At 33.5% G+C, this 15,949-nt stretch overlaps 1 long non-coding RNA gene across 1 annotated transcript; it reads left to right on the top strand.

The window, feature by feature from the left end:
- The first annotated feature begins 204 nt into the window (after positions 1-204).
- Positions 205-3,071, top strand: LOC142356939 (uncharacterized). Its single transcript, XR_012761523.1, has 3 exons — positions 205-274; positions 2,344-2,412; positions 2,741-3,071. It is a non-coding gene; the product is annotated as an uncharacterized LOC142356939 (long non-coding RNA).
- Positions 3,072-15,949: the final 12,878 nt, after the last annotated feature.

The raw sequence follows: 15,949 nt of genomic DNA, 5'->3' as shown, positions 1-15,949 counted from the left end.
CTAATTGGTCAGAGTGATGGTGATAGTTTGGCGGACATCAAAAGACTTCGCTTTCCTTGCTGTTAAAAAACGACATTGCGGGGGTCTTTTTAGCAATTGCTTTTCTTAGAAATTATCTGTGCCCTACATATGATTAAAAAAATTTAAATTGTGTAAATTCGATTTTTCAGAAATACAATTACATAATCGTGGTGTCTATTTTTAGAGTAAACGAGAAGCTTCTCCGACAGGAAGTGTTGGTAAGAGATCTCGTCCGGGCCTTCCAGGACACACAGTACGTATGCTGCATCTAAATCCCATTTTAACGCTTTAAAATCTCCTGCGAAAGTTTTGAACTTTTTTGTTTTTTTTCCTTGTGTACATATATATAAAAAGCCATCACAGAGTGCACACGACCTTGTGTTCTCTATATTATATGCAAACTATAAGTTGCGGAGCGTTGCTTTGAAATAGTACCCAAATTGTGAGTACCCAATGGACACCTGAGGGACAGCTGGAACTGGGATTTTTTTTTATTTTGGACTTTTTCAGAGGTCATGTCGCCCGGGAACGATTCTCTCTATATGTAGCCAAAAAATTGCCAAAATATTACTTTGTTTCAGAAGTAACGCTTGAAAAGGAGGATAAAAGGCCTGGAAATCAAGAGATCGAAGAACTATTAGAGAATACATGCAACTGATGACAAGATTGATAGACTCCGTTGATATTGTTTTTAGTTCTCAGATAACTGCTTCCTCCAGAATCCACCGGTGGAGTACAGTCAATATATGATTTTTTCATGAATCTAATGGTGCTTTATCTATCATTACGTTCCGAAAATGCAGTTTTTCACTCTTATTCATGACCATGTTTTAAGATTGAAGTTAAAAGCTTATTGGTAAATTTGTGGCAGTAAGCAAATTTAGTTCAAAATTCATTAAGTTTATAAGTATGTGTCACAACTATCCACGATCTTGCAAGCGTAGACATCAGTAACAAGATTTGGTCACGCCTGTCCGTACCCTTTGTCATAGGTCTCGAAATGGTCGCAGTGGTTCGCGGCTACTAATCGAGATAGCAACCTGTCAATTACACCGAATTGAACAAAACAGAAGGGACCCAACATTTAAACGCAGTTATTTATTGACATCCTGATCACCTATTGTGATGAAAAATGAAGTAACTTGAAGTTTTTTTTTAAGAAAACGCATGAGTCTTTTAAGGTACAGAATAGATCCCGAAGTACAGCAAAGCCTTCATTGGTGACATGATGCCGTTTTTTGTCATCAATTTCTTTTAAAATTTTGGTCAATTGCAGAGCTAATTTTAAGCTACCAAATTTTTGCTGCAGACATAAAGAAGCAGCTGCCAAAGTTGCTTCACATTTTCCTATTTTCTCAATTTCCCGCCAAATTGCTTCAGTTTTTAAAAACACGTTTTCACGAGAAAATAATTTGAGGGCTCCCTTGATTCGTCTGGGCAAAAAAACGCAGAAAAGTAAGTTAACCCGCCAGCCTATCTGCCCCCCCCCCCCCCAAAAAAAAATAGAAAGTTTTGACGCCCCGAAAGTTTATTATTCTTTATTCGGATCTTTCCGTTTGTGCCCCCCCCCCCCCAGTACCTTATGCTCCCCCCAGTGACAGAGCACGTGTCATTACATAGTAAATCATTATGTAAAATTATTGCACGTGCGTCTGGGGGTTGCAAATAATATGCACCCACTAAGCTGGGGGGCACAAACGGAAAAGATCCCTTTATTCAATCATTTTTCATTTTTCATTTTTCATTTTTAAAAAATACTTATTGGTTTCTGAAAAATTCACCCCTTGTCTCAAATGATTGATATCTTCATTAGTTCTTGCACCAAATCACTACTCAAGGCTGTCAAAGCTTACGGGAGCTATTTAGAACCGAAAAAAAATTCGAAAAAAGATGTGCAGAAAAGTTGCCAAAAATGCCAAATTTTTCACGGACAAAAACTCTAAAACTGAACTGCTTGTTGTGCTTACGTAATCATAATGTTTGATTTGCTCAGTGTTCAGAAATGGAATCTATTCTTCTGAGTATAAAAAATGAAAGTTTTTTTAAAACTTCAGAGATTGAAAATAGAAAAAAAAGAGAAAAAATGGAGATCATTTTAGTAAAACTATCTACTCCTTCTAATTGGTCAGAGTGATGGTGATAGTTTGGCGGATATCAAAAGACTTCGCTTTCCTTGCTGTTAAAAAACGACATTGCGGGGGTCTTTTTAGCAATTGCTTTTCTTAGAAATTATCTGTGCCCTACATATGATTAAAAAAATTTAAATTGTGTAAATTCGATTTTTCAGAAATACAATTACATAATCGTGGTGTCTATTTTTAGAGTAAACGAGAAGCTTCTCCGACAGGAAGTGTTGGTAAGAGATCTCGTCCGGACCTTCCAGGACACACAGTACGTATGCTGCATCTAAATCCCATTTTAACGCTTTAAAATCTCCTGCGAAAGTTTTGAACTTTTTTGTTTTTTTTCCTTGTGTACATATATATAAAAACCCATCACAGAGTGCACACGACCTTGTGTTCTCTATATTATATGCAAACTATAAGTTGCGGAGCGTTGCTTTGAAATAGTACCCAAATTGTGAGTACCCAATGGACACCTGAGGGACAGCTGGAACTGGGATTTTTTTTTATTTTGGACTTTTTCAGAGGTCATGTCGCCCGGGAACGATTCTCTCTATATGTAGCCGAAAAATTGCCAAAATATTACTTTGTTTCAGAAGTAACGCTTGAAAAGGAGGATAAAAGGCCTGGAAATCAAGAGATCGAAGAACTATTAGAGAATACATGCAACTGATGACAAGATTGATAGACTCCGTTGATATTGTTTTTAGTTCTCAGATAACTGCTTCCTCCAGAATCCACCGGTGGAGTACAGTCTATATATGATATTTTCATGAATCTAATGGTGCTTTATCTATCATTACGTTCCGAAAATGCAGTTTTTCACTCTTATTCATGACCATGTTTTAAGATTGAAGTTAAAAGCTTATTGGTAAATTTGTGGCAGTAAGCAAATTTAGTTCAAAATTCATTAAGTTTATAAGTATGTGTCACAACTATCCACGATCTTGCAAGCGTAGACATCAGTAACAAGATTTGGTCACGCCTGTCCGTACCCTTTGTCGTAGGTCTCGAAATGGTCGCAGTGGTTCGCGGCTACTAATCGAGATAGCAACCTGTCAATTACACCGAATTGAAAAAAAACCTTTTTGGTGGTTAAATACAGGGATATAGTTCTCAATACCAATTGTCGATTAGACGCCATATTAGCAATTTTAGCAGTATTGCAACTAGCAGCTTTACAAATATTCATATTCACCGCTGACAAGAACAACTAAATTAGTAAAATGGGTCTCAAGTTATTACTAAATGAAGTCGAGCGATTAGGTTTTAAGCTAACTGAAAGATCTAAATTAAGCACAGTGTTTACGTTAATCCTTCGTACAAGTTTCGAATTTTATTTATTTTCCGCCGCAATTTTACATGCATGCTTATCATATGCATTTTCCATTGCAAAGTTGAATGAAGTTACAAGTGAATTATCAATTTTTTAATATACTTTAACCTGTTGTCTAAAGTTTTGAAGAGAAAATCATAGTGATCATTTTAAATGAAGAAACTCTGCAAGCTACGGACGGAAATAAAGACTTTTGACAAAGTTTTTTGCATCCTCAACCCGGATGCGCATTTTAATCAGATATTTTGTGACATTGGATCGACTGGAAGCAGAAAGACACCGGTTTGATATAAATCTAGCACTGGAGATGCTGAGGAAATCAAATTGTCAAATATCTGGGTACAATCAAAAACGAAAAACAACCACCGTACAAGAAACCCACTAAATTTTTGTGTGAAGTTTCAAAGTTTAGCTATTTGTTTTTATTATTCCGTTTAAAATTTGCGTAGAGATTTTAAAGATTTTCTCTAGGAGCTCTTTTAGAGATTTTTTTAAAATTTTCTACAAAAAATAATTATTCTCTCAGCAAAAATTCATTAAATAACTGGTTTTACTTTGTTTTAATGTTTTAACTTGGCTTTTAGGATTAAAAATCAGTTTACTAGAGCTGCAATTGGTTTTGAACATTTGAGATTAATTTCGCAAATGACATGCTCACAATGCCCCACACATTTATCCAGTACTTTTGTAACCTGTTTTCAGATGAAGTATTATTAGTTAGCTGTTTCAAAATGTTTTTGTTCCTCCATTATTTCCTTGCTATCACCCAGTTGTTATAGCCTTCTGTCTCAAACATATTGGAGAACAAAATCATGAGAGAAAAAATCAAGAGAGCCACAATCTTTTCAACTTGAACTGTATTCCTATTTGAAGCGTGAAAGTCATTATTTTTTGATACCTATTTTAAAATCTTTGTTTTCCTCCAATTTTCTTATATCTGTTTCTCAGAAAGCGAGAGAAAACAAGTCATCTTTCAGTTCTTTCAACCATTTTTGGTAATGTTAAGTGAAAGAAGTCTGATAATATTTCAGTAGCCAAATTATTTATTTCCAAACAAGAAAGATCAAAGTTTGTCCACACGAGGAAGGATTTTATTTCAAGGGTGCTGACAATTTCATTTACACAATGTTTCTCACGGATAACAATTTCTTCAGTAAGAAAGAAAAATGAAAAAAATTACAGCTTCATTTTTGTAGTTAGGAAAACAACAAACAAAGAAAGAATACATAAACTATAAACTGTTTAAGAAATTGTTACTGTGGTTAGTTCTGAAGTTGAAAATTCAACTTGCTGCTGTAAAAAATTTTAAGAAGCATAGCTTTTAGCTTAATGCAAACAATAGTGCGGTCAGTTCAGTTTATGATCTTTTTTGCTCTGGGTCAAAAAACAAAAGTCAAATCGTTAAGCAAAAAACTTTTTTGCGATCGTGCGAAAGTGTTTTTGAAAGAAAATGTCTGTGTTTCAGTCGCTGAGGCGTAAAAAATTTTTTACAATTTTATCAAACTTTTAAATAAAAAACTTCTTGAAAAATTTTAGCTGGACGAAACATAAAGACTCAACTATTTCACAAATTTTTTAATTGAAATAATCGGTGGGTTGAAGAACAGTTGTGGCTTGTTAGAAGGATTAAACATTCGAGCATTTTGAATCTGGAAGAAACGTTAATTTTTGTAGCATGCTTTAACAGCTTCAACAGTTAAACGCTGAGACTGATGCTATGCTTTGATTTAACTTTTTTTTACAATTTGTTTAACTATTTGTTGAACTTTTGGTCCCTCTATGAAAAACTTTGTGGTTTTTGGGAAATCTCATTGGAAGAATTCACAGATGAGGTACCAGACGGCATTTTATATAAAAAAGCGTTTGATTTTTTGTTTCACTTGCTGTAAAATCACACTTTAATCACACCTTAATCTTTTTTCTCTTACAATATAAAAGCAAAATTTTTATCAATTATTCCAAAATGAAGAAAGTTTGCGGATCTGTAATAAAAATTTATGCCAGGAAAAAATTTTGCACCGGTCTAAATGTTTTATTTTATTTCGCTAAGTTCAATTTTTCAATGCATGACACTCATGAGATTAAAATGAAGAAAATTGAACAATACGAGCAACAGATTGATTAAAGTTTGCCGAGCGGGCGTTTTTAGCTAACTTCAAAAAGATTATCCATCAGCATTAAGATTTTGTTATATACTGAGAACTACATAGCTCATTTATTCAAAAGAAAAGAAACCGCGTTCATCTCCATCAAACCCACGAAGAAAAATTTTGTTTTTCTAACAAAATGTGACATCAGCTAATGCACTTTTAATCTCCCTCAAAAATATGCTACCATTCAATTCAGTTATTTCGAATTTTTTCTAACAAAAATTCTTGTTTTAATCTTACTTCTTTTTTCTTTGTCTATTTTAAAAGGAAACGGTGGAATTAATTTCGGAATAAAATGCAGTTTCGACTCTAATTTCTTGTTTTTTCTTCTCACCGTTGTAGATATCATTGAATTTGTAGCAGAAACTTCAAAATCTGCAAAATCCGCAAATTTTTCTTAAACGGGAAAACGTTTTCTTTGAAGTTCGATCTGCCAATTTTTATATGAACACCTATTGTGATAGCAATAGATAACTGAACATCCCGCTCCTACAAAAACAACTTCTCTCTTAATATGAGGGAAATTAATTCAGATGGTCTCAATTTGGAGCAATCGTGGCTGATTAAAAACAGCGGAACCTCGATCGATGTCCAGGTTAACAGCAGTTTGGATGGCATTTATCCCTTGGTACTTTGATAGGAACTGAGTTTTGATGATTCCCCTCTCAATGGGTCAGAATACAAGAAAAGAATCTATACAATTCATTGATAGAAGAGACACACATTATCTATCTCGCCGCCCATTGCGCAAGTAGAGTATTGGGAATATTTGACCCCACTCGTTGGCTGACAACAGTAATTTAGACGCTCTCATCTGTTTTGGCGAGCAATGGTGATCAGACAACATGCAGTTTTATTTTTCATTAGTGTCCACATTCAATCCATGTTAGTAAATAGGTCATCGGTTGGCTAAAACAGCAAAATTTGCTTTAATTTTTTAAATTGTTATGTTTTTTGAACTTTCTATGACGCTCGAAAAAAACAACGACAATTGGATAAATTGCAATATATACATATCTCGAGCCATTTTCGCGTGATATTCAGTCTATTTTAAAAGATAAATGTTCTTGAAGTATGCACGTGCAAGTTTTGGAATGCCAATGTTAACAGTGCCAGATTTAAGAATGCCAGGTCTCCCTTTTTAGTGCCAGATCTAAAAGTACTCAAACATGTTTTTCATTTGAAGTTGAATGTACAGTTGGTACACACAGCCACACTAAATGTGCACAAGTCGATTGAAGCTCCATAGAATTTAGGATCCCATTCTTTTCCCACTTCAATCGATCTTCCTAAGATGTCTTCCAATCATTGAAGTGATTTTCACAAGTCGTTTTTGTCAATGTTGTATCCTCATCTCTCAACTTTTTGAGGAAAAAGCACCCTTTTCTTTTTTTTGAAAAGAAACAACGACAATTGGATAAAATGCAATATTTACATTTAGCAGAAATGGCATAAGCACTAATTGGATGGGGCATAGATCCTGAAAGTTATATTCTTTTCGGAATAAAATATGTAATCACTTTTGCTGGTAAAATGTTTTTGACTGTACTTGCACAATACTTGGTTCAAAATGGTTGCGCGACTCTGCTGAAGTCACTTAAAACGCTCACGTGCACATTTTAAAATGCCGAAGTCTGCAGAGCCAGAAGTCAAAATGCCAGAAGTTGCTACTTAGCCAGAAGTTGAATTTTGTTGACTTTCGTCATTTTAAAACGTGCGCGTGTCGTGTTTTAAGCATGGTTAAGTGACTCTGAAGAAGTCACTTCGAAATTCTGACTTAATATCTCGAGCGGCTTCGCGGTTCTCGATAAACAACAGAAGTTCTCAGTGTTTGCAAGCAGAGTCACTTAACCAATACTTAAAACACCCATGTGCACATATTAAAAAACTGAAAGTCTGCAGTGCCAGAAGTTAAAATGCCCGAAGTTGCTACTTAGCCAGAAGTTCAATTCAATTGACTTTTGTCATTTTAAAACATGCGCTTTTCATGTTTTAAGCAGCCTTACGTGACTCTGCAGAAGTTACTTTGAAATTCTCACTCAATATCTCGAACAGCTTCGTGGTTCTCGATAAACGCCAGAGCTTCTCAGTGACTTCAAGCAGAGTCACGTAACCATTACTTCGGAACTCGCCCAACTTTCTCAGTGTTACGTAACCAATACATCATAGTTCGTTCGATATGAAGCATGAGAGTTAATGCTAAACAATGGAACAGATAGCTGACTTCTATTAACAAATTGAATGGTGTTGAAGAGTATATAAGCCAAAACGAAGAGCTAGGGAGAGGAAATCCTAAAAAGACTCTATACGCAACATACCAAGTTTGTAGGACATTGAGCATTGATGTCAAAACGCATTTCTCTAGCCATAAGAACAGGTGTCTAGTTTTATTTGCCTAATTTAAACTGAACCAAGCAAACGCACTGCATCTGTACGTAAATATAACGTGGATACTGGGAATATTTATTTACAGTTGTATTCTTTTTAAAGTAAATGTTTGCAGGTAAGTACTGTTCTACTAATTTTTTCTTGTAGAAGGTGAAACTACAAGTTCTTTCCAACTTTGTTGCCCTAAAAGCGCAAAAAACCAACAACGAACCAATTGATTTTTTTAAAGTGTAGTTGAGAAATTAGTAAAACCGTTTTCTGTTTATAGCATTTTTAGGTGATTTCTCTAATTGAAATTGTTTTCAATTGTTTTGGTTTAGCTTTTTTTAACCGTCAGTGCCTTTAAAACAACATACTACAAATGTTTTACGTGTTTTAGAAGACCGTACAAAAAGAACAAAATTTTGCAGGAAACCTTTTGTATGTCCATTTTCAAATTTAAGAAGAAAACTATGAAGTTGTCGATTTTGCCACTGAAACCGGTTTTATTGGTAAGAGGTGAGAGATCTTTAGTATGTTTTCTGGACTTGAGCAAGCATATTTGGTTTTCAAGCACAATGAAACGTCGGTTTAATCAGTCTGAAACACACTTAATTTTTGGCTTTTCAGTGCAAAACTCCAGTTCTTCTCTCCTTTAATGTATTTAAATGTTATGACAACGTTTTACATCAAGCATTGTCATTTCTAGAAACTGCATCAAATTAGGTGCAAATTTATTGAAGCTTCTGTTGTGCTCGGTCAAACTAGCCCTCTAACATTTGAAATATTTTTATTTGAACGACGTTAAACATTGACCAATAATGGTAGGATCATTACATCACATTGACAGAGGTCTAAAATGATCATAACAAAACCAATATAGAGAGACGTTTTCAAATATCCTTTATAATATTTTTGTTTTGAAACAAATCAAACTGGCGGTTTCTTTCGCTTCAACCTGAACATACTAACAAACTTATATGAGATCAAAAAATTTAACGACAGAATTCGTTTTCACCAAAAATAATTGACCGTACCGATATTTTTCTAAGTTTGGCTCGCAGGGTTGAACTCTAACTGAATCGGAGAACTTAGTTTGACATAAAGAGAACAATTCGAATTGTTCGGTTAAATTTATTTTGAGATTTTGCGCAAAATTTAACGCAAACTCGAGTAAATTGGAATGGTTTCATTGTAAGATTTTGTAAGGTTCTGTCAGAATCTTACAAGGTGATGCATCCTCTTAGGAGATTCTCTGACAGAATCTTACAAGATACACATTCTTCTTAAAAGGTAATTGTTCGTCTTACAAAATTAATACAAAATAAGCATTCGACTTACAAGCGTCTTACAAAACAAAACTACAATTCCTGTCACAGTAATTGCAAGGCAATTTAACCAATGTTTCATTGTGTTCGTTCAAATTGAGTGTCATAAAAATACATCAAAATTAAAAACTGTTACGTAAACTTTTTTTCAGATCAGCACATTAACAAAATATGATAAAAAACATAATGATTTCATTTGCAATTTCGTAAGTGGCAATTTTCTGGCGTCATACCAAATGTAAATATTACAAGCATTAACAGGAAAAGAAAATTTTAATTGTTATCTTGCTTGTCAATTTTCAAATAAATAGATGTGTAAAAATCACTCAAGTATGCGCAACCATTTTATCTAGTTTTTAATACAATAAATGAAGAACAATTGAAACAAACAAGTCAATGGCAATGCAAATCAACCGGAACAAACTTGCATAAATGTTACAAGATCATTTGCAAGAATTTTGCAAGATCTTTTAAGAAAACCATCTTTTGCAAGAATGCTGTGAGATTTTACCAGATAACAATCTGGTCTCGCCCCGGGAACGCTGTGATTTCGTTGAACTCAATGTTCAAACCAAGTAGTTATTAGGATAACAATTGGGTCAAAAAACTTTACGTCGAGCGAACTAGAAGGTACATTTTTGAAAAGAAGTCATATATGATCCTCGGAATATAAAAGCAGATTGTAACACAATAGTAACTCATCTTGCTCTAGAATCCACCGATTATGTTTTTTTTATAAAAGCCGGTTTTAATAGCAGGATTTTTCAAATTAGAGACCATAATACAACCATCTTTTTTTCGTTCTACCATAAGTTTAAATAAAATTACTCCAAATAAGTTGATGTCCTATAAACTTTTTTTTCTAAAATAAAAATCCTCAAAACTACAGCAGCGACTGGTGTACTGGACGAAAATTGAGCGAATGCAATTTTAAGTGAAACTGTGACAAACGATTGGGAACAGTTTTTTGCATGAAGATGGTATTTCGTGGACGCGTAATTTCGAAAATATACAATTATATAAATTGTGTTCAATAAACACAACCTAATTGAATTGACGCGAAATAAAAATGTGATATAATCGTTTTAGCATAACATCGACCCCTTTTCTACTCATTGAAATGAATTCGAAGTTCACTGTTGTGGTTCTACTGTCTACAGCATTCACTATATTAATCCAACCAGACGTGGCCTCCGCAAAATCTGTAAGCGTTTCAGTTCTTCAAAATCAATCCATCTCATCTGGTTATTTTCATTTTAGCTCATAAAAATGCCAGTTTTGTATCCCGGATCCAATGCCAGGCCATTTTCAGTGCTAGGCAGGTCTTGTTACTATAGTCTCATTTCATTACTGATTGAGAACTATCATGTCACATTTTACACTAGGCAAACCTTATATCCGGGTCTTGGTCGGGGAAATTGACAGAAAATGGTCGGAAAAAGGTGGAAAACAGCCGACGAATTGACAAAAGTTGATCAGAAGAACACCAAAAATAGCTGGAAAACCGTAAGAAGTTGGTCGAAAAACGTTTCAAATGCCATGAGCATTGCAGAAAACGCTACAATCAAAGCCAGTAGATTTAAACTGTGGGTCAAACTCTCTTATAACACTGCATTGACCGCAAGCGAACAAAAAAGTGAAAAAAAATAACGTATTTTTCTGTATTGGAGATCTATTCGTAATCAAAGTTGAAAAATAAAAGCATCAGAATTGATTTTTTGGGAAGACAAATTGAGTTATTTGAAGGAAAATCAAATATTAACATGCGTTTTTTTGGAAATTAAAGAAGAAATTACAAAGAAGGCAAGGAAAGATAGAGACATCGTATTAGAAATAATATTACTTCCGAAAAAGTGGAAAATTATATTTTTTTGTAAAATCAACATTTTCACTCAAACAATTTTGACAAGAGAATAAACATGCAAGTATTACCCAAGTTTTCGACAATAGTTGCCAGACTCATACGGCTTGTAATTATACTTGTCTAAGACTGATATACACTTAGAATCTGGTCCCTGATATCAAATGGAAATGCGAGATACATTATACATTGTCACTGATTATTCATTTCAGTTTCATTTCAAAAAGCAACTTGCTGAGTAGGTATAAAAAATTTTTCGATAGTTTAAATTTTCGAAAAACTTAGGCTCAAATTTTCTGGAAATCAATTTTTATGTTTGTTCATTATTGAAGTGCAAGTAAGCTAAATGCAATTTCATAGCAAAAATTAGAGTAAAGAATGACTTTAAAAAAAACTTTTTCACAAGAAAAATTAGTGAAGAATGATTTTAAAATAAAACTTTTTCACTAGAAAAATTAGTAGCCATCAAAGTTAGTAGCCATCAAAGAAGTGAGGATAACTTCATACAATAAAAATAATGCACTCTGTAGATTTAAGTCAATTAGTGACAAAAATAGCTCTGCTATTTGTGTTTTCTAACGCAAAATTTGATTTTAAAGTCAGACAAATTTTAGCAGTAATATCATTTTAAGTGAAAGTTAAGTAGTCCAAGGTTCTGAGCTAAATTTCCCAGCAAAAACTTTATCTAACACTAACTGCTGTCTGCTGCCTCCTTTTAGTAACGTTGTGGCCAAGTATACTAAGGATATGGGGATGCAAGGTTTATCTTAGAGTTCTGACTTGATAGCCAAACCTTAAGCATAAGCTATCTTTCTAAATCTAATAAGTCTCATAAAACTGTTTCAGGTAAAATACTTAAAATGAGTGAGTAATTTTGACTAAAAATTTTTGGTTACAAGATTTTCATAAGAATTATGAAAACAAAAAATTGATATAACTTGAAGCACAATTTATGTTGTGAAGACTGTAACTAGAGTTTATAAAAGAAACTTTAGCTGAAACGGAAAGGGTCGAGAAAGTTAGTAAATCTTTGCCAACAAGGAATTATATAGGGAACCTATTATTCCTCCTTAATAGAGTTCTGACTCACCAGAACTAACTTTTCATCAAATGAGATTGTTGAAAGAAAGGTAGCCAATTTTAAGTTGAATTAATTTATCTCCAGAAAAGGTATTTTGTGATATTTCACATTTACTTTCCTAGTTTCTCAATCGTTGTTGCTTTTGCTGTGGTTTATGTAGTTTTTATGAAAAGATAATTTCGTTAAATTTGGATTGCTGCGGCGATAATATTCGTTGCTGTCTAAACGGCGAAAAGTTCAACGGTGAATGTTCATTTGCCTATCCAATTTTGTCATTCAATGTTTAGAAAGTTGTAATTGAACACTTAGCTAGAATAAACTTTACTTTATCGCATCTTGACCCGGTCCCTAACGGTGATAAATTGAAATTACTGCTTCATATTTTACAAAATGCACTTAAGGTGAAAATATAAATTCATATACAAGAATTTTTATAGTTAGAATACAATTTCAGATCCAAGTTATTTTATTATGGTTAAGGTTGGAAACGAAAAAAAAAATACAATTCTCCCGTTTCATAAAATCCCAAACTTTTCACTGCTACGGTAATCGCAACGCTTTCAGAGTAGGCTCTCGTTGCGCTCCTGGTGTCGACATTTTTTTAAAACTCTGTTTTAGGAAGTTCTGCTCTAGAATTCGGATATGAGAAATTTCCGATGGATCTAGATCCCTCGTCAGTAAGTGGAAAGGCACTGGTAAGCCTTGTTTGTCGATGCCCAGTTATTTTTGCCCAATAAGTTTTAGTTTTTAGATAAAATGTTAGCATGGCTTTATAGTTTATAGTTAAGTGACATACCATATCGTGGATTTACTCGCATTTTGGGGCAGACATAATTTCATCGATTTGCAGTTGTTTGTTGATCTTATCCTCTATGGTTTGTGGCCTGGGAAAGGTGGAGAGCAAGGACTGGGCTTTAAGTTCTGATGGTGGTTGTGTTGGTGGGGCCTCTTCTATGTGTTTAGGGGTGGCATATACTGCTCAATGATGTCGAATTGGAGCTCGGAGGGTGTGTTCTTATCAACTAAGCCCTCGAGTGTAGGAAAAAAGAAGTGATCATCTATGTCTCTTTTTTAGAATGATTAATGACAGGGGCTTATTTACAATTGTAAACAAATCGCTTAATTCCCCTGGAGAGCTGGAGAAAATATCATTATTAGATTGATTTTCTGTCTCTTGTCTATTTGTCTGTTGCTCACTTTGGATTGGAGAGCAGATAATTAAATTCGGTTGTTTATAAGTTGGGGATTGTACAAAATTTTCAGTGTCGTCGACTTCTTCTTTAGGACAAAAAATAGAGGTTACTATAGGTTGGAAAAGTTTACTAAGAATAGCTGATAGTAATACTTGTCCGAAACTCACTATACCTCCTGTAACTTTACGTTTTTTGTAGTGCGCAACTTATGCAAACTACACGGTCAATTACAAATTTGACAAAAAATAGCAAATGTAGCTCTTCATTGCTCTAAGTAATAGTGTATACGACCGGAAGCTTTTAGTAACCGATAATTTAAAAATTGTAACGAGATTACAGAGCTTAAGATTAAGACTATCGTTTTGGTAGTTTAATAACTAATTACTATATGCAATAGGCTTGCTATTGTGGTTTTGAATTTCTATTATTTCACTGGCAAATTCTTGATCTGCAAGAAAATTTGAAAAATATATGTATACATATATATATATATATATATATATATATATATATATATATATATATATATATATATATATATATATATATATATATATATATATATATATATATATATATATAATAATAATATATATATATATATATATATATATATATATATATATATATATATATTATATATATATATATATATATATATATATATATATATATATATATATATATATATATATATATATATATATATATATATATATATATATATATTTAAGATATATCCTGCATATAAGTTTCATTCGTAGCATGTTTTATAAACCTGAATTGTCAAACGCGTTTGGATTGGCTCTAATTTTTGCGTAACACTTTTTTAAATGAGTTGTTCTTACATTAATTAAATCGGAACACTTTTTCCGGTCATTTTTAACGGATTAGTTAATGTAGCCTGCCGACACTGATCAAGAGAAAAAATTACGTCGCTGGTGATTTTGCTTCGTTTCGCATCAATCCCATTGCGTCAAATACGCCGCAATACCATTTTATCCTCTGGTGGCATGCTCAGCACATAGTAGAATCTAATTTTTCACAACAAAACAGTGGACACAATTTGTCTTTTTCTTTTCGATATTTCAAAATTATTTGGTTTGATTATACAGGGAGCAACTTTGATCAGGGAAAACATTTTTATGAGCGAAAAAACTGAAAAATCGTAGTGAGCGACAACTGAAGATGCTGCAGTTTTTGAATACAGGGAATTGTGAGCGGACTTCAAATCTAAGGCCTTGTTCAGCTCAAAAAGATCGTAATTTTTACATTTTGCACGAGATATGGATAAAAATTACAGTTATTACCCTGCAGAATATTGTCATTTTTGTATTTTAGGGTTTCAATAACCTCCCCCTCTTCGGGGAACAGAGTTTCAAAGTTGCATTCAATTTAACCCAAGAATGAGGTTTTTTGCTGTAGTATAATAGATAAGTCTGATAATGAATCCAAGTTTTTGGCAGAGAATTTAAAAATTTCTCAACGACAATTAGGCCGTCCGCGTGGATGGTGAAATACTGATCTCCGATTGGATGATTTATCCAACAGAAATTTGATTGGGGGGTCGTTTAAATAGGATTTGCCTGTTTAAGAAAAGACGTAGAGTAGGATTAATTATTTGCACAGCTAGTTCAAAAACTAGCTTTATTTGAACAACGGATTTTTGTGTTATGATAGTGCAAAAATTAAACTTCACTGCTTCTTATAAAAAGAGATTTTTTGAGCACCAGAATTTACTGCTAGTGATCAGGCAATACTAATGAGGCTATTGTACATTAGAACTAGATGAGAGGGAAATCAAAGTGTTCCTTTCTGAGAATCGTATTTCAGATCAAAATGTCCTATTTAAAGAGCAATTTTTGCCCGTGGGTTGCGCAGGATCATTATGTGTATAATCAAATTAGAGATTTATTAAAACATACAAATAAAAGCCCTGCTACAATGCAAGGCTTGAGATGATGGTTGGAGAAGGAATAATATCTCTAATATACAATTTTAGTTTCGAAATAAAACAGAAGCGTTTCAAAATTTCCGTTAATTTTTAGTTCGAGCGTAAACTAAAAGCAACGAGCCCTGAATGCCAAGCAGCAGCATCGAACTGAGTGTAAGAGCTTTATCGAATGTGGTGGAACCAGGAAACAGCAAGAGATGCTGAAAATTTGTACACACTTGTATGCGTTGGCTGCTATCCTGGGATCTGGGTTCCTTTTTAGCGACAAAACTCTAACATGAAATTTCATAAAACTATTAATTTTACTAGAGCTCCGTTTCGGAAATGATTTTGATGAAGCTGATTTAAATTTTTTTAATTTTGTTTTTTTAATTATCTGAATATTGAGTTCTTCGTAGTCTGACATCAGAATAGGTTTGGTTAAGGTTAGATTTTATTTTTACTGTGTGGTGCGTTGATTTATTGAAAGCGCTAACTGTATGGTATTTGGATGCAGTACTTTACAAACTACTTTGGGACTAAATAGATTTCTAAG

Source organism: Convolutriloba macropyga, unplaced genomic scaffold (assembly GCF_964194025.1).
Source record: "Convolutriloba macropyga unplaced genomic scaffold, txConMacr16.3 SCAFFOLD_5566, whole genome shotgun sequence".
Lineage (NCBI taxonomy): Eukaryota > Metazoa > Xenacoelomorpha > Acoela > Convolutidae > Convolutriloba > Convolutriloba macropyga.
Note: the sequence above shows the minus strand (reverse complement) of the source record. Positions and strands in the feature narration are given on the sequence as shown.